The following is a 19,347-nucleotide window of genomic DNA, read 5'->3' as shown; positions in this document are numbered from 1 at the left end:
TGCAGGTTTTACAGAGAGTAAGGTTGATTAACAGATTTAGTCAGTAACGCTGTGTTACCTTGCTACTGAAAAATTGCCTGTAGCTTTTTAATTGCAAAACTTTTATCAGAGTCGATGAGCAATGCTGACAACATGTTTTTGTGTTTGCCTGTATGTGTCCTTGAATGAGTGGGAATTTGAATGGGAGAGAACAAGCGAAACAGAGCATGTGCTTTCCATAGTTTTCTATTTTGAGGGACAAAACTTTTGTTGCTATTGTTTCTTATATTTGTTTGCTTACTCAGTGACTTTGTGGGTTTGGCCTATTTTGCTTTTACTTGCTGTGAGGACCTTAAATAAAGATAAATGAAATAATTTAGCATAGTGATATGAAGCTGTACTGCAGTCAGAAACCTACCTGAAAGTGGTTTAGTTGTTTCCATAGAAAAAAAAGTATTGTACATCATGCACACATGCAAGTGTCTTTCCATGGTCTGTCCAACACTGTTCAAAATCCTCACATCTTAGATCACCACTCACTCATTATTTTCTGTTCAATTGCTTTAGATGTGTCTTCAAGGCATATTAAGTACAAAAAAAATCATTAGAATATCCAAAAACAATTTAAAAGTTATATATTTTGACAACTCCCAAGTGTTTCATAGAATGTTCAAATTTAGAGAAATAAGCTATTTTAATTAATAGTCGATCGTGACGATAATGATGTCAAAAACCCTCAATTTTTTTGTTTAATTTTTATAGAAAACAGAGAAACACCAAAGATAATTTAATTGTTAGACAGTACAGCAATATATTTAGAATATATTTAAATGTAGTGTGATAAAACAGCACTACTGCTTCTCCCGCGATCTCTTTCGGAAGAACCAGAAGCGGGGGATGTACAAAATGAATCAACACAACACAGACTCATTGTAAAAATGTACCCTGTATACATTTCTGAGGAGGGAAAATTATGTAGCCAGAGCTACCTATGGCTGCATTTCATCTTTTAAATGAATGCTACAGGGCAGTATGATACCGCAGATGGCTTTTGCTTAGTTTCCTGTCAGCTGACCGATTACCTCCATGTGGATGGCTTTTCCTGCTGTTACCAGTTTGTCCAGTAGCTTGCCGTATACGTCGGTAGAATTGAGATGCAGAGATTACATGACCGTGACAACGGGGTTCGAGACCAGCAAAGAACAGTTTCAGAAAGATGAGGCTTCACATTGATCCTGAAGGGCCAGCCTGTTCACCAGCTGGTGACCTCTCCCACCTACAGTTCTCCACGATGGAAGTCCAACACCTAGACTGCAGCTCTGCACAAGAAGTTTGGCCAGAGGAGAAATGGTCATGCCCAACTGAGCCTGGTTTCTCTCTAGGATTTTTTCCTTCACTTTCATCAATTGGTTAAGTTTGTTCCTCATCACTGTCGCCACTGGCTTGCATGGTTCGGGACTTGTGGAGCTGTTACATCGATAGATTTGCTCTTCAGTGTTTAGACTCTCAGCAGTGAAAATTAAACTACACTGAACTGAACTAAACTGAACTACAACTCTGAAATCTGGAGAGACAGTTTCAATTTATTATATTCTTCAATGTTAAGCTGCTTTAGCGCAATCAACATTGTAAAAGCACTATAAAATAGCGATGTAGATATTCAGTAGATATTGTGAAAACTTCACACTCTAAAGCCTAGTTTATACTTCTGTGTCAAATTTTTTGAGAGGTGCGCATCAGTAGCACCGACGGCCATGGTGAGGACTAAAGCCTGGTTTGTACTTCTGCGTCAAGTGATCGGCGTGACCCACAGCGCATGCAATGCGCATAGCTGTGCATTCATACTTCTGAGCGCTGTTTCTGCTGCTCTGCTATAACACTTTCGAAATGCTAGTTGGCAGTGAGGTGATTATGTTCCTCTGTGTCGATTTTCTTCTGGTGTTTTGTTTTTCCATAACGCTTCCTTAATGTACAAGTGGCTTAAACTTGCACATTTTGACTCCACACTTGTAAACAATCACGTCTGTCGTTGCGACGTGTAGTTAAATATTAAGTATAAAGAAGTATAAATCAGCCTTATGTGTCGACGCATAGGCTGTGCATGGCATACGCGTGGGCTTGACGCAGAAGTATTAATCAGTCTTTAGAGGCGCTCTTTTGTTTAATTATTATTCAGATTTTTTTTCCCCCAAATTGCAGTTCAATTCTTTGTGTAAAACTTTTTTAAATGAGGAAAATGACTGAGTGTAGTTTAAAAGCCATTGCATGCTTCATATCTGCATTTTTTATAGCACAAATTGATGCAACTGGCATTGGCATAAATGGACTAATACCAGACTTTCTAGCAAAAGGAAGGGTGTTAAAATACAACCAACAACTTTTTCTTCACAACTTTGTTAAATTTGACTCTCTATTTAAATGTGAGTTACTGGAATGTTTTTGAAGAAAAACTCACATTCGGGTAATTACTGCTGTTCTGAAAATGCATTTGTGGCCAACCATTATCTGCAAAAATAGTGCTTTCAAAGCCAAATGTGATTCAGTGGTTCATTTTAATATTGGTAGTATTTGTCATGTTCACCTTCTGCTTCTAGAAGCATTAACCGTTCCTACAGACACAGCTATTCATAAGTAAAGTCAAAGAAAAGTGCATAACATACATTAGCATCTGCAGACATTAAATTATCAGCTATAATAAATGACTCCAAGGATTACAGAAATTATGCAAAACAAGCTGCCCAAGAACATGATTAAATTATACGCATCAATTTACCCTCATAAAACACACTATAAGTGCTTAATACCAATATTTTCCAGTCTGCACTAATGTAAACAGAGGGTCTTTTTTTCCTGTTAGTAAAATAAAAGCACATTAATGAGCTAGATTAAGACAATGAAGTAGAAAATGATATTTATACTTAAGATATATTGTAAAAAGCATCAGAGCATATTTATTCATTTATTAGGTGGCTCTCTTCATTCTGCGATCAAATATTTAACAAGGCTCGCTAACCTGTAAATTTGACCGTCACCTTGGAAACCAGTCTCCAACACTGTGCTAGCTTCACGTCATTTCTGGCACTTTGTGGATTTCCTTATAAAATAATGAAGCAATCACAACTCAAATCAGCATTTATTTACATTAGTTAAGCAGGGTCGTTTACAATAAACAAGTCACTATTGCTTAATAAACCCCTTCAGGAGCATACAAATTAGATTTAATGTCAGTGTTTATTTTGCAACTGTACTTAATATGTACTTCATTAGCTCTCTTGTAAAAAGCAGAGTGCAAACTGAGTGTAATGATTTCTGACCATTTTTTGGATAGCTTCATTGCGATTAAATGAAAATATATTAGAGTTCATTCTTCTGGTGTTCCTGGCATGGCAGTGAAAAATGACCTGTATCATTTCAATTAAATTAATGTACTGTGCTTTAGTTCAATAATGGTTTTATTTAATGTTTGGTATTCAAAGGGGATTTGTATTTTTCTGGCTCTAAATTATGTTTTAGCATAAAGCATTTATGAACTGTTGATTACTTTTTAAGTATAGACTTCAAAATTAAATGTCCAACTTAAGATGTCATAAATCCTGAATGGTGGAAAAGTTGCTAAAGCGACAAAAGTAGTAGAATTTAAAAGTCTAATATGTGTATTTGGTATTATTTTTCTTGAAATGTTGTTATTATATTATTATACATATTGAAATATGTATTCTACAAACCAAATGTGTATTCTCTAAATGAAAATACTGAAAAAAAAAATGAAGCATCTTTCAATAAATATAAATAGATTATACTTCCGGGGCGAAGCAGTGGCACATTAGGTAGTGATGTAACCTCATAGCAAGAAAGTTGCTGGGTCGCTGGTTCGAGCCTCGGCTGAGTCAGTTGGTGTTTCTGTGTGGAGTTTGCATGTTCTCTCTGTGTTCGCATGGGTTTCCTCCGGGTGCTCCAGTTTCCCCCACAGTCCAAAGACATGCGGTACAGGCCAATTGGGTAGGCTAAATTGTCCGTAGTGTATGAGTGTGAATGTGTGTGGATGTTTCCCAGAGATGGGTTGCGGCTGGAAGGGCATCTGCTGTGTAAAAATTTGCTGGATAAGTTGGCGGTTCATCCCGCTGTGGCGACCCCGGATTAATAAAGGTACTAAGCCGACAAGAAAATGAATGAATGAATGAGATCATGCTGCCTTTGCCCTAGATTTTTTATGTAAATAATTAAATCTGTGTGTATATTATGTCATTTATTCATTCATTTTCCTGTTGGCTTAGTCACTTTATTAATCAGGGGTTGCCACAGTGCAACGAACTGGCAACTTATCCAGCATATCTTTTACATTGCATTCTTCAAAGCAAATATGGATTTTAATAAATCAAACATACAGCAAATATTTCTGTAAAGGTTTCCTAGGGTGCAAAATAGCATTTTTACATACATTTAAATAGAGTGTGATGCCTTTGCCTCTTAGATTTTCCATGTAAAGAATTATAACAGTGTGCATGTATATTATATACAGTTGAAATCAGAAAACCCTTTGATTATTTTTTTTCTATTTTAAAATATTTCTCAAATTATGTTCAAGTATGTTTGATAATATTTTTTTCTTCTGGAGAAAGTCTTATTTCTTTTATTTCAGCTAGAATAAAAGCAGTTTTAATAATAATAATAAAAAAACTTTAAGGTCATAATAAACTGTAAAATGATGGATTTTGTTACAGTGTAGTCAGGATAGAGGGAAAGGTGAATGCAGCAAAGTACAGAGACATCCTGAATGAAAACCTGCTTCAAAGTGCTCTTGACCTCAGACTGGGGTGACGGTTCATCTTCCACCAGGACAATGACCCCAAGCACACCCCTCAAATATCAATGGGATTGTCATGGTCACACAAAGAGGACAAGGAGGGTTATCTTGTTTTCATCAATTTATTCAAGCAAATAGTGCATTAATAAACAGGAGAAGCAGGGAAGTGGGAGTCTTTGCAATGGGGCGGATGAATAATGGTTTACGTAGTAAACAGATAGCTTCAAGCAGACATAGGCTGCATTTACACTGCAGATATTGATGGTCAATTCCGAATTTGTGACTTTATCCCATTTTTTTGATGACCTGCTTACATCATCTTTTAAAAGAGACTCTTATCCGATTGTCTGCATTTAAACAGCACATGACAAAGGCCCAATGACCATGAAAAAAAAGAGCTGGCTCTGACTAACAGCTGATAATAAGAGTGTTTTTTTCTCTATTCCTGTATGTAATCTGTTCACAGCTTTTGACAAGCTGTTTTACTATAGTTTATGACAGAAATGTTCTCATTTGTCCATCTTCTTTTGATATCTAGGCTTTTTTAAACCTCTAGGTATCCTAATGTATTGTCCATGGTGAGATTTATGCACGTCATGTAGCTATGCACTAGTTTTATATTAGTTTATACTGGTTATGTGGCGGACATTGTACTCTCTCGCTTTCGTTAACATGCCTAAATAGCTGTGCTATATGACATTATAAAAGCTGTTTAAGTCCTTGTGTATGACATTTATGATGATGTGTGCCTCGCATTTACATGTAAAATTTCGATCTACCTGCTTACACTGCAGACACGAAGGCACAAATCAGATTCATATCGGATGAATTTCCACATCTGAACAAGGCCTGAATCTGCTTTGAGTAAATTGGAATCCATGTGATTTGTTCCTGCTTACATGTACATGGGCCAAATGCGATCTGTGCCACATGGGAGAAAAAAAATTGGAATTGAGTCACTTGAACAGTGCAGTGTAATTGCAGCCATAGAGTGTAAAGTCACTTCCCTTAATGATAGTTTTGTTCATCCACAGGTTCGAGAGAAACATTTACAGGTTAAACGTTCATAAGAGAGGGGAGTCATCCACTGAAGAAGGCAAGTCAGTGACAAGGTAAGGTGAACCGTCAGACATCGATTCCAGCTCCTGACTGACTGGAATCGCTGGGTTATATAGGGAATGCTGATGAGGGGTGCAGGTGTGTCTAATTAGAACTCAGGTGAATGTGCTCGGGTGTGATGAGAGGTGGCAGGAGATGGGGAGCGATGATTGGTGCTGAGGTAACGTGATGGTGAGAGAGACTCAGTGAATGTCCTTGAGTGGCCCAGCCAGAGCCCAGACCTAAATCCTATTGAACAACTCTGGAGAGATCTGAAAATGGCTGTACACCGTCACTTTCCATCCAACCTGATAGAGCTTGAGAGGTACTGCAAAGAGGAATGGGCAAAAATTCCCAAAGACATGTGTGCCACGCTTGTGGCATCATATTCAAAGAGACTTAAAGCTGTAATTGCTGCCAAAGGTGCATCAACACAGAACTGAGCAAAGGCTGTGAATGTACATGTGATTTTTCAGCTGTAGTACATTCAGTACAATTAAGTGCAGTTCTTTTTCACAAGCTTATAAAGCCAGCTTCAAACATAAACTTCATTCTCCTGCTACGAACATTAATTTAATCTGATTTTGGGTTTGTCTGACTCAAATCATAGAGCATTCCCTTGGGAAATTACTTAGAGTTGATCTCCTTACGATTTAGCTTGTGACAAATGATCAAAGAGTCAACAGTAATGCTTACGCATCATTGACATCGGCAAAGATTCATTTCTACCAATGTGTTCGCAATTAGAGGCCAGCAGGTTCAACTGACCTTGCAGTATATTCCTGTCTGACATATGCAGAGAGGATCTGTTGCAACTGGCATATTGTATTTACATTTATATTCTCCGCATATGCCTTCCTACCAAAGTGACTTACAATAAAGTGCTCAAGTCACGTTAAATGCCAAGCACCAGGACAGGTAGCTGATCATGCACAGCGCCTGCAAGCCTTAAAGCGATAACATTTATTCAGCCTTGCGTTGCTTAAAACCCATATGCTGTTATTATTTCCCCTCCAAACACAAAAGAAGAACATTGGATAAAGATGACAGCTGAATAACAAATTACGAATCAGTAGATGATTCCCTGAAAATTATGAAGCCAGCACAAGGTGTTTTCACAGTACAGCTGTTAAAGTTTCTTGTAAATGTAAAGGTTTTCGATGTTACAAGACAGCAATCAGCTGGGACGTGGCATCCTGAAGTCATTTATTTTCAATGAGAGTTGGTGACTCAGGCTCCTGTGAGATGCTAGAGCCGAATGTAGGCAAGATGGAAAAGTTAATGCTGCTGTGAGTGATTTCAGCGTTCTGTAGGATTTGTCTCTGTCCACAAAGTGCAATATAATAAATATGATTTGTGGAAAACAGTGGAAGAAACTGTCAGCACTCTTGGATTTGTGCACTGATAATCATTCATCTTGTTTGCGATATGACGCACTGCACACTGTCGCTATTTATAAACACACAGATTTCATTATAAAACAGTAATTCTGGTGTAATGTCAGCAATACAACAAGATAAATACACTGAAATGCTAGTTTAGGGGTCGGAAAATGAAAGTTTTGATAATGAGTTTTAAAGTACAAGTTTTTTAAAAAATATGCTATTATTGTCATTAAGTAAACTACAAATATGGCAAAGAAAGCGTTCTTGCAGGACTCCTAGAGTTCATCAAGATTATTTAGATTAATCTTTATTGCCCCCTCCTTCATCTTACCCTAGGCATGCTCAAGAATGTTCATGTCTGGTAACTGGGATGGCCAATTCTGGAGCACCTTGACCTTCTTTGCTTTCAGGAATTTTGATGTGGAGGCTGAAGTCTGAGAAGGAGTGATCCTGCAGAAGAATCTCCTGTGGTTTTTAATGTAATGAGCAGCACAAATGTTGTGATACATCAGGCTGTTGATGCCATCCCCTCTGCAGATCTCTCGCATGACCCCATACTGAATGTAACCCCAAACCATGTTTTTTTCTTCACCAAACTTGACTAATTTCTGTTAGAATTTTGGAATCATGTGGATGGTATTCTGCAGTATTTGTGAAGGTTGAGATGAAGTTCAACAGATGATTCATCAGAAAAATCTACCTTCTGCCACTTTTCCAAATGTTAAAATAGAATTCAAGTTATTATTTGTTGCTCTTACAACTGGGATCGATGACAAGACTTTTGTCAGGTAGTGTGTGTTTGTATTGATTAAACTATTGATTATTTGACTAATCTAAAGGTCATTGCACACTAAATATGAAAGATTCATCTGTAATTTCGAATGTTAAAAAATAAATTTGACATCACGTTGGGTGAATCATATTTACACACTGCCTCCAAAACTTTTGTCGGTCATAAAAAAAGAACCAGGTTCGTTTTTTTTTATTTTTATTTTTTAACACTTTTTGCATCCAAAAAATTGCTTTGATAGTTAAAGAGCCACCGTACGAGTGAAAAGCTAAATACAGAATGCGGTCATTTGAGCTGCAGATAACTTTATGACAAACACATTGCATAAAATAAAGACAAAATATGGTGAACAACCCCTATATGCTGGATTTAGTGACTCGAGCACCTCCCCTGCTGCTGCTTGTTTTGTTTGTGTCTGTCCATAAATTTGACGTACTGCCCATAGACATTATAAAGGAAAGAATGGTGTGCTTTTGGTTTGTTGCTTCGACACGTCAATGCAGACACAATCTATTATAGTGTTTATATTTAATTCCGGTCTCTGTTAAAGGTTTGTTTATATACGTGAATGTGTGAAATTTCACAAGCAATTTGTCAAAATTCCACAGATTAGCTGAAAAAAAAAACCTTTGCAATTTGGGATAATCCAGCACAGCTCTTTGATTATGATCTTAACTCTCCTTCCTCAATGCAGTATGGATGAACACATTATGTAGCCCATTCCTCTTTCTTTTTCTACTTTGGAGAAGAGAGGAGAACAATGTATCACTGCACTGACTTTTTTTTTTGGCGTTTACATTGACGTAAATTGCATTTTTTTGTGATGGATTAATTAATACACAGACTCAGTGTGCAAGATTTGTTTATGTGACAGCTTTTTTGCATATGAACATGAATTCAGTGGGCAAAGACCTTAAATGATTACATTTATATTGAAAATCTATCATTTTTATCTACCTTGCAACTTTGTCGGCACCAATAGCCTAGTGGTTATATGTGCCGACATATAGAACCATGGTGCTCATGGTTCAATTCCCAGCTTAATGTCCTTTGCCATTTCTTCCCCTCTCTCTACTCCCAATATTTTCCTGTCTGTAACCTCCACTATCCTATCCAAATTAAAGGTGAAAAAAAAAGCTTTTGACAGAATGTACAACTAAAACAAACATTTCAAATAAAAACTGGAGAAAAAAAAAATGTAAGCATGCTTTAATCTGAATGGCAGTACTCTACTGTGTATACAGTACATGTTCATTAGGTCATTATGCCGCTAGCCACGCACTGAAATGGTCTTAGGTAAATTATTTAATTACAGTAGACAACATTATGCCTGCACGTGAACAAAGGCAAACACAAATCAAACTAACAGTGGTTCTCAATTCCAGAATGAATATTTTGCATATTTATCATATTTAACACACCCAATTGAGATTACCAGCTCATTAGATGAGAGCTCCACGCATGAACTGTGTTCTGATTGACAGGGTCTTGTTTGTTGGTCTTTCAGCATGGGTAATCTTTACTCTACTTTGGAACACACATTCTGGGATTTGAGCTAGTTTGCAGCATCTTCACAAACAGGCAAAACTCACTAGTTTTTTAGAACTATTTAGATTAATGATATTTAAATTCAGATGTTGTGCACTAAAATGCGGTTTGATTGAGATATATGCTTGCTCCCTAGGCCACTTTGCAGGGCACTTAAATTGCATAACTTAGCCCGAACTATTGATTATAAAATATTGATGTAGACTAATTGTTCAAATACAGCCAAAACAACAGTGGCACACTGTTTATTTACACATTGACATTGCCACCTACTGGTAGACAGGGGCGGACTTAACCAACAAGCAAGGTAAGCAGTGGCTTAGGCCACCCAGGAAATTGGGCGACCCCGACCAATGCCAAGAAGCCTATATTAAACACATAATCATTTTTTTTTTCTCATATGTTGTAAATATGTCTATAACCATTAAGATTTTAATGTTATTACTTCTTTTCAAAACCGGAAGGTCCCATGAACAGTGGAACTTTACTTCTATTTAATTAAATTTTACATTAAGAAGATGAAGGTTCCACTTAAAATATATATTTAACATGTAGTTTATTTACAAAAGGAAAACTACAGAAAAAAACATCTACAGTATAGAGAAAGAGAGTGGTTTGAGTGTAAATTCTTGGGTCCCATACCTGAAATTGCTTAGGGCCCCCAAATCGCTAAGTCCGTGTCACAATCATCAGCAATTTTATTCTGGCAGATCGATGGCAAACACACAGATTGCTAAAAGGAGTACAAATCCGCTGGTATAGGGACTACAAGTTCCAGTCATGCACCGCTCACATGCACCTGTTTCTCATTGGGCTGATAACACAAAGGAAACATGAGTAGAGGTGATGCCAGTATTATATTGTTACTTAGTTACTGTCGCCACTGGCTTGCATGGTTCAGGATCTGAAAAGCTACTCATCGATGATTTTGCTCTTCAGTGTTTGGACTCTCAATAATGACTTCAAACCACACTAAACTGAACTTATACACTAAAAACTGAAATACCCTGATCCAGTTACTATGAACATTTATGTGAAGCTGCTTTGACACAATCTACATTGTAAAAGCGCTATACAAATAAAGCTGAATTGAATAGTTGGTCTGAGTCTTCTGTAATGTGAAGTAGACACTGACAAAGAGGTGTGCTGTTTAAATAGTCCTTAAAATCAGTTCATGAGCAGCTTTCAGCCGTGACTGTGTGTAATCAACCCAATGAGAAACAGGTGCGTGTGAGCGGTGCAAGATTGGAACTTGGAGTCCATATTCAAGCAGCTTTGTATTCCTTCAGCAATCTACCAGGACAAGGTCGCTGGTGATTGTGACAGTCTACACCGTTTTGATGGTATTTTCAATTTTTGGTACATCTTTGTAGTGCAAACATCCCTTGGACTGTGATTTAGCAAGTGCCAACACTTCTCTACTCGTGCACATTTGAAGGCTTCAGATTCCCTGAAAGGAAACAAGATAGTTAATTTAGTCATTGATCTAGATATTGCTTTACCCTTAAGATATCTCAGAAAGCAATTTATCAGTGGCTTTAGCAGGTCTGACAAGCCTTAAGCCTTACTGACAGAAAGTCAATGGACCTAATTAGTGTTATCCGTAATTTCTCTCAGATATGATGTCTCAAATAATAAGAACCTCTGAGATTAATATCCCAGAAAGTAATACTTAAAGGATTTGTGAGTTAGCGACAGGAAAATCTGCAGTTAAAAAGAACTCCTAATGATATAGCGACAGAACTTTCCACCTTTGTGCCATTCAACCAGTTTAATTGGTCTTGAATTTAATTGGCTTGCCGACACTGACAACAGAATTGTGCATAGATCCCAGTGAATAATTTCAACATCCATGCGGATAATGTTTTGACATAGCTTCCCAAAGTGTGCAAAAATCGAAATGTTTCAAAGCTATTGATTGTGACTATGCATCATTTGCACTGCTTCTGAGCTAGCAAGGCAATTCTTTATTTAAATGGGTGTTTATGAAGTGCACAAAAACCCCCACTCCCAGAGTCAAAATAAATGCAACAGCGAAGATTATTACCGCCGAGCTGCAGTGTAAATATGCAGGAGGCAGGGGCACGAGTGGGGTAGTGCTTCATTATCTATCTGTCTGGCTTATACGCGGCCCTTCTTCAATCATAAAATATTGCAATTGCTGTCTCATTTCTGACTATCAATCAAGAGAGACACAGTTTGCTCCACTAATGGACTGCTCTGACTGATTTCTCTCTGTGCAGTCATCTGGGCATGGCAGCATTACGAGTCACGGCGAATTAAATTACAGCTAGCAAAACTTCTCCCATTCTCTACTGGGGGAAAGTGACACTGCAAGCCCCTGGAGAAAAAGGGGGTTGTGGGAACGTCACTCGGATAATTTGGGGATATCATAAATTCATAATATTCACATGGGCGAAGTGCATGGGAGTGCAAGACCCATAAGTCATGCAACTGTCAGAGGCAGATGGTGATACATGCAGTGGGGGTGGGATGCAAGGTGCTCCAGGCAGGGGGTGTGTGCTGCGGTTTGCCGTCAGATAAGGAGAGAGGCCTCCCTAATTCCATCCGCTAGTCTAATGTGTTTTTAATGCAGCCTGTGACTTATGTTGCTGTCAGAGCGCGCTGCCGCAGAGGGATTCCCAGACAGTAGTGGGCAGCAGGCGAAGACTTGGAAAGGTGGCAAAGATTAATCGACTAGCAGGGGCAAACGCAACTTGATCAAATGTGCATTGATGAGGAAAAAACACAGAGAGGGCAAAACCTATGGAGTGGAGACGAGACACTAGAGTCATCTCAGCATTTTGCTAAATGGACCTATTGTTCCTCTGTGAATTGGTGCTACAAGACTGATTCACCCAAAATGCTTGCTTCGGATCCCAGCAGAGCAAACAACTCACAAAGGAGATTTGTGAAGCTACCTTGCTTATCAATTATGCCAAGCACATTTGATTCAAAAATACCTTATTTGAACTTTCGAGATTCACAGATAAACCATTTTCCACCAAAACATTGTTAGTTCTTATATCAGAGCAAGCGTAAAACTTGGGGAATCACTCTGTTAACCACTCTGATAAAATCACCAGGAGTGTAAACTGCAATATTAGAGCAAATATTAGTGTCTGCCTTGTTGGTTAGAAAACCATATTTGGTGGGGACCCTATCCTTCCCCCAGTTCTGAGATGTTACTGACTCCCTGTTTAATACCAGCTGCACAGAGGAACAAATATTTCCAGCCTAGAGCTGGAAGCCACTAGCCCCTTTCACACATACAGACCTTTCCGGAAAATTGCCGGCAATTTTCCGGAAAGGTTGTATGTGTGAACATGTCCTTTTTGAAAATACCGGTAAATTCGTTCTGGCTATTTTCCGGAAAGAGAAGTTGTAACATTACCGGCAATTTGCCGGAATGCTGCGCTGTGTGAATGCAGAAGGAAGATTACCGTAATAAGCGCGTGCACGTCTAGAACGTGCTGACGTGAGACGTCTGCTTTTGCCAATCACAACAGTCAGACGCATTTACGTCCGCGCGGTTTGTGAGAATAAAAACCTTTGAATATTTTTCCAGACACATTTAGCTGCTAGAAGTTAGTCAGATCACGTTTATATGTTCTTCTTAATGCCAACTGTGTAAATAATCATCGATGAGATGCTTATGATAAGCCGTTGTTTGTTTACCTTTAAGCTTTGCGTGTGCCTTTGAAACAGCCTGTGAGCGCCTGCACACGCTCATATTATGAACATCTCGACATGAGAAAGTGATCCTGCGAAAGTTGTTCACAATATTGATGATCCACAGAGTTTGTAATTTAGTCAAATGTTTACAAATTCAAGCGCAGCCGTTTAAAGCTCATTTGTGGTGAATGATGTCAGAATTTACCGGTATTTTGGAATGGATGTGTGAATGCTCTTTTCCGGAAAATTTCCGTAACGTCCTTGCCTGTGTGAACAGCGCTTTTTTGAATATACCGGTAAAGTTGTTCCGGAAATTTTCCAGATATTTACCGGTATCACTGTGTGAAAGGGGCTACTGTCTCCTCAGTGGAGACACATGAACCCATGAAACTAGTGGCTTATGAGTGGACAAGGGGAATAAGTTAAACTAAAACAGAATACATCCCAAAATACTGAAACACTTTCATCTCTAAATATTCTTCAGCTGTTTTTTAAAGGAAGTCTGTGCACACTTGGCCCGGGTATCGTTTGGGGTTATTTTGATACCAGTGCAAAATCGCCATTTCTGTGTGGAGTTTATACGTTCTCCCCGTGCTCACGTGGGTTTCTCTCAGGTGCCCTAGTTTCCTTCCACCGTCCAAAAACATGCCACTTAAGTTAATTAACTAATCCAAATTGGCACCATATACATGCTGAGTAAGTACTTGTAAGTAGTTATCTCTTAAGAGAAATCCCTATCTGTTTATTAGCTATTATAGCAGGGGAGTTTTCGAGTTCTACATGAGCTCAAACTCCTGTCTTGCCTTGCAAACTGGAGGGATCCCTAGGCTCGAGGATCTTATCAGCATGCCACACATGCTTAATAATCAATTATCAGCTAAGTGTGAAATCTTAAAAGGTTTGTCTCTATGTTCATTTGTTAATTGTGACTGTTTTGTTTCATGTAAAATGTTTATACTATTTTCAAATCATATGTGAGTTTTGTACTTTGATAATGTGATAGCCATGCTGTGGAATTTATATGTCTGCAGTGAGCCATCCACTTATAGGACTGTTATGTTTTATATTACAGCAAAAGTGTTAACCAAATACTTTGTGCTGGTCTTCATTCGAGAAAAACACAATGCAAAAGGAAGAAGATGAGTTGAAGGACCGGAAACGAGCATTAAGTAAGGTCTGGTGGAGAAGGGTTGTTTTAATAAAATTTGATATCACATGATGAATGGAAAGAAAAAACCTCCGCATTTCGTGACGCGAGTGTCTGTGGTCCTTTAAGGCAATTAAAAATGTTTACATGATAGACTTCAGGCATCAGAGTATTGTTTTAATCATACTAAAATCGGAGTATTGGTGTCCATCTAAGTGAAGTTTGATCAACTAATTTCGAGAGGAGCACGTGATATGATTGACCGCAGCTGGTCTCTTATCTACAATCATTAGTTAGCCAATCAGATTAATCCAAACTCACTAGCTAAAAGTAATCTCTTCATTTTCAAAAGAAACCCCCCATCCACCCTTTCTCCCCCTCTCTTCCTTTAACCAAGGGGAGCTCTCGAGAACTACCTGATCTCATTCTCCTCTTACATGCTCAACTGACCAGGCGGCAGCCCAGGGCTCAATTATCTCTGAGTTAAGGGTTCTCTCCCGGGACAGAATGCCAAACCTGCTAACATTTGTCAAACAGTTTCTAAGTGTGAACACTTGAAACAGTGGAAGCGCCTGATGATGTCACAAGCTGTCAAAGACAGTGCATTCTTCTGCCTTTAAGTTGACTCCATGATGTGCCCTTAAATGTTTCATTAAGTTTGACGTGTTTACAACTTTTGTAAAGCATCTGCTTCATGTGTCAGAATCCTTACTTGTAAATTATAGCCATACTTTAGAACTCTAAGTTTAAGCTATTTGATAGAATGTGATCATGCAACAACAACTAACAGATGGTGTTCGTTTCCCTCAAAGTTGATTAACATTAAACATTTAAAGATGGTGTGACAATGCATACTTATGTGTGCTTTGGTGCACCCCTTAATGTCCTTGTCGCAGGACCAGTTGAACCGAAGTTAGGCAATGTAATTTATATGCTGATTCGGTCTGCTGCATACCGGTTACATTGGTACTGGCGCCATAAAGGCACCGGGTTTCGGTACCCAACCCTAGTGCACACTTGCCACTGCTCTCTCTGCATGGAGCATGGGTTTCAAACTGGAGAGCCACGACCCTGCACAGTTTTAGATCCAACCCTGAGGCCCTTCAGAAATTGAGAAACCCATGCCATGGAGGGTGCACATTTAAACCAAATGGTTCTATTTGGAACTATAGTAGTGACCATTTGTCAAACTTGTCTGTTCATGATCATCTACGATCGAGCTCCACTGAAACAGCTGTGTGCAAGATGGAGTGGAACACGAAAAAATAAGATACCTGGGCTTTTAAAGGGACTTCGCTTGCCTCTTTGATGTGTCTTCTTATCGCCTCCTTCTGATAATACCCTTCTGCTAATCATTCAAGTAGGTGCAGAATGGTGCTTGGTTTCAAGCTGGGATTTAAAATGCATGTATTCCTCTCTCGAAGGCCCCAGGGATCATCCTTCCCAGGAAGCCGAAAGTCCAATAAAACTACATGCAGAGTAATGACATGCATTACTGCTGCCTGCATGCATGCGATAGATCAGCTCCTGAAGGTGAAAGCAGACCAGGAAAGAAAAAAAAAGACTTCACTGCCCTCCATCTTCAAGCTTGCAGCAGTAGCACTCCAAAGGTGAAGGCTTCCCAGTCAGCTGTGGCTGGCCTCAGCCTTGAGTCAGCTCATAAATTTGTACCCTTCTCACAGATGACTTCACAAGGTGTTGCCAAAGAAAGGTCACTCGCTGACTGTGGTTTTATGATAGATAGATAGATCCCAAATCCGATATGCTGGTGCCATTATGGGTGAGCACTAGGGGATATCTTTTGTCTATTATCACTCTGACGGCCAAGTCATGATTAGTGACAGACAGATGTGAAGATGGAGGAAATGATCAGACCAACTTAGAATTGCAGTCACTTTTACAAAAGTATTATAAAGTATGTTAAGATGTACTTTTAAAAGTTTTGATGAATTCTAAAGCTAAAAAATATACAGAATTTAAGACCAATTCACACTACACAGTCAACACCAACAAACAAGCCTGTCAGATTTTGTTTGATCAGTGTTACTCATGTCTCGTTCTGATACCATTGGTCAGAGTTTGCTTTTACCCGACTAAACATGTTCAATTGTTAAAATAGGATACACAAATTTTATACTAGAATGATTCCTCCTTGTCCAGTATCTGTGCCTTTTCTCTCCATGACTAGGGCTGCGTATTGTTTGGGGTTATCTTCAATAACGAAAATCTAAAAGTTTAAATCTAAATCTAAACTTTTAAAATGGTACCAGTGCTAAAACGGTGCCCTAGACTCGTTCACAGCTACAGATAGACAATCACTACCTTCCCTCGTATTCCACATCTTTGAGTGCTTCACCCACCAGTATGGGTAGGAGGGTTTGTGACCAGCACCCCTTGGGTGAGGACCAGATGGTTGCCGCCTTCATCGAACTTAATCCACATGCTTGTTGCGATGTTATGTCTATACCCCTGTCACTACAAGTTGTGACGCTACTAGCTTAACTACATTTCTCAGTAGCGTGGCAGTAGTGCTCTGGTAGTGATACTTTCTAAATCAAATGGCTTTTCAGTAGCGAGGTTATTTTTTAGTCAAGTAGCGCAGTAGTGTTCACACCAGCTACATTTACCACTCGCAGATCAAAAAGTGATGGCACCGACACTCAAGGGGACGTGAGGCCTGTGTCTAACCGATTAAAATACATCCATGTGAAGGCGAAAATGACGATTTTTTCTTCTAGCTGTTTTACGGTGGTGGGCAACAAACTTTTTGGTACGTCACTGCCACCTCTCGCTACGGTCGGAGATGTCACCAAACAATTAGGCTTACACAAGAAATTTGCTTGATGGAAAGATGACTGAGGAAGAGGAGTAGCAGGATTCCTCATGACCATACCTTGAGAAGTATTTATTCAGAAGCAATAACATTAATTCGGATGCTGTGCTCAAAAAATACTTCAGTAATTTATAGTAAGTACATATATACATAATATATATATATAATTACATGTATATATTATATATTATATATATATGTGTGCTTTGGTGCATGCTTTGATGCTTCTTACGTCCTTGTCGCAGCACCAGGGGCACCGAAATTCATATGCTTATTCGGTCTGGTGCATACATGTGCTGGATAAGTTGGCGGTTCATTCCGCTGTGGCAACCCCGGATTAATAAAGGGACTACGCTGAAAAGTAAATTAATGTATGTATGTATGTATGTATGTATGTATGTATGTATATATATATATATATATATATATATATATATATATATATATATATATATATATATATATATATATATATACATACATACATAAATGCAAGGCGCACCACAATGCCTTTTGTTGACAATAATAGAAGCACAGTGCGCTTTTAACGTCACTTGACAATGACAAATCAGCTGCGTATTGCGTAAGAGTGTTATTGTAGAAATTGTGATAATTGTAATGATTGATAATAATGTAATATTCAAGATTTGTAAAGTCCCACAGTTCTGCATAACTTGAAACAGTGACCACTAGTCTCTCCCCCATCTTTAAAACTCTCTGTTAAAGAGAGACACAAACACTGCCATCACCTCCACGCAAACCCTGACTCTCAACGCAAAAAGCACGTTCGGTATGATTGGCCCCTAAGATCAACAACGATGTTCATATCCTTCAATGTTGGTTAAAATTAAATGTTCAGAGATGGTGTGACAACGTGTACTTATGTGTGCCTTCGATGTACCCCTTGATGCTTCTTACGTCCTTGTTGCTTCAATATTAAGCATAGAAATTCATATGCTGATTCGGTCCGATGCATACCGGTTACATAGGTACCAGTGCCATAATGGCACAGGTTTTCGGTACCCAACCCTACTCTGTAAAATCCAAAAAGTTAAGGCAACTCAAACCATTTGAGGAAACCTATTGCAGCAAACCGTTTAGGTTCAAAAACTAGCCCTAATGAGTACTGTAAACTTCATACATTTTAGTAAATGAAGCAATTTGAGCACCCAATAAAATAATAACAATAAAACCCAATAAATTAAGAGAACTCAAACAAATGAGAACTGTAAAACCCAATAAGTTAAGGCAACTCAAAACGTTTAAAAAAAATAATCGATATGAGTATTGTGAACTTACTCCATTTAAGTTAAAATAATGAGGTTTTTAATTAACCCATTACGTTCAACACTGAGTTCAAAACTTTTTTCAAATAAGCAGAATTAACATTCAGTAAATTTTGAGTTAATACACTCATTTTAGTTGATAAAGTTGACTGTTGGGTTTTACAGTGTAGTTATAAGAAATAAAATTGGCATGTTACTCATTGTAGTTAGAATAGTAGAAATATTTTAATCCTTTTACACACACACGTGTCAATAGACAGTAATTATTTTCCAATATTTAGAATTGTTTATGTTCCCTTTCTTCAGTTTCTTTTCTGGCCATGAAAATTCAGTTTGGAAAAATTGTGTGCAAACTAAAAAGTCCAAAAACAATTCAAACCACATTTGAAACCTGAGTACATTATAAGGTAATCATACAGGTAGAAAAACACTGTCAACAAAATTTACATCACACGCATATTCACAAGCATGCACATAAAATCTGATGTGCGATACAAAGTTTGTCAAATAAAACAGCTTATTGAATTTACCTTGAAAGCATGTATTCAGAACAAATGTAGCTCAACGATATAAATTTACTCTTGTTTACTTTTGCGAAATCTACAAAATGCTTCTAATCATGGAGCCATCAATAACTGGCAATGGCTCCTTTAATGTTCCAAGGCCAAATATCAGTCGCCTCATTGGAGAAGGTAATTATGCTGTTTCTGGCCCCCATTGAATTCAGTCAAGAGCCAATGCCATCCTTCCCTCCGCTCTCCGACTGGCTCATCTCTCCACTTATGGGGCATATGCTTCCAAA

Source organism: Danio rerio, chromosome 22, assembly GCF_049306965.1.
Source record: "Danio rerio strain Tuebingen ecotype United States chromosome 22, GRCz12tu, whole genome shotgun sequence".
Classification (NCBI taxonomy): domain Eukaryota; kingdom Metazoa; phylum Chordata; class Actinopteri; order Cypriniformes; family Danionidae; genus Danio; species Danio rerio.
The sequence above is the reverse complement of the archived record's forward strand: the minus strand, read 5'-3'. Positions refer to the sequence as shown.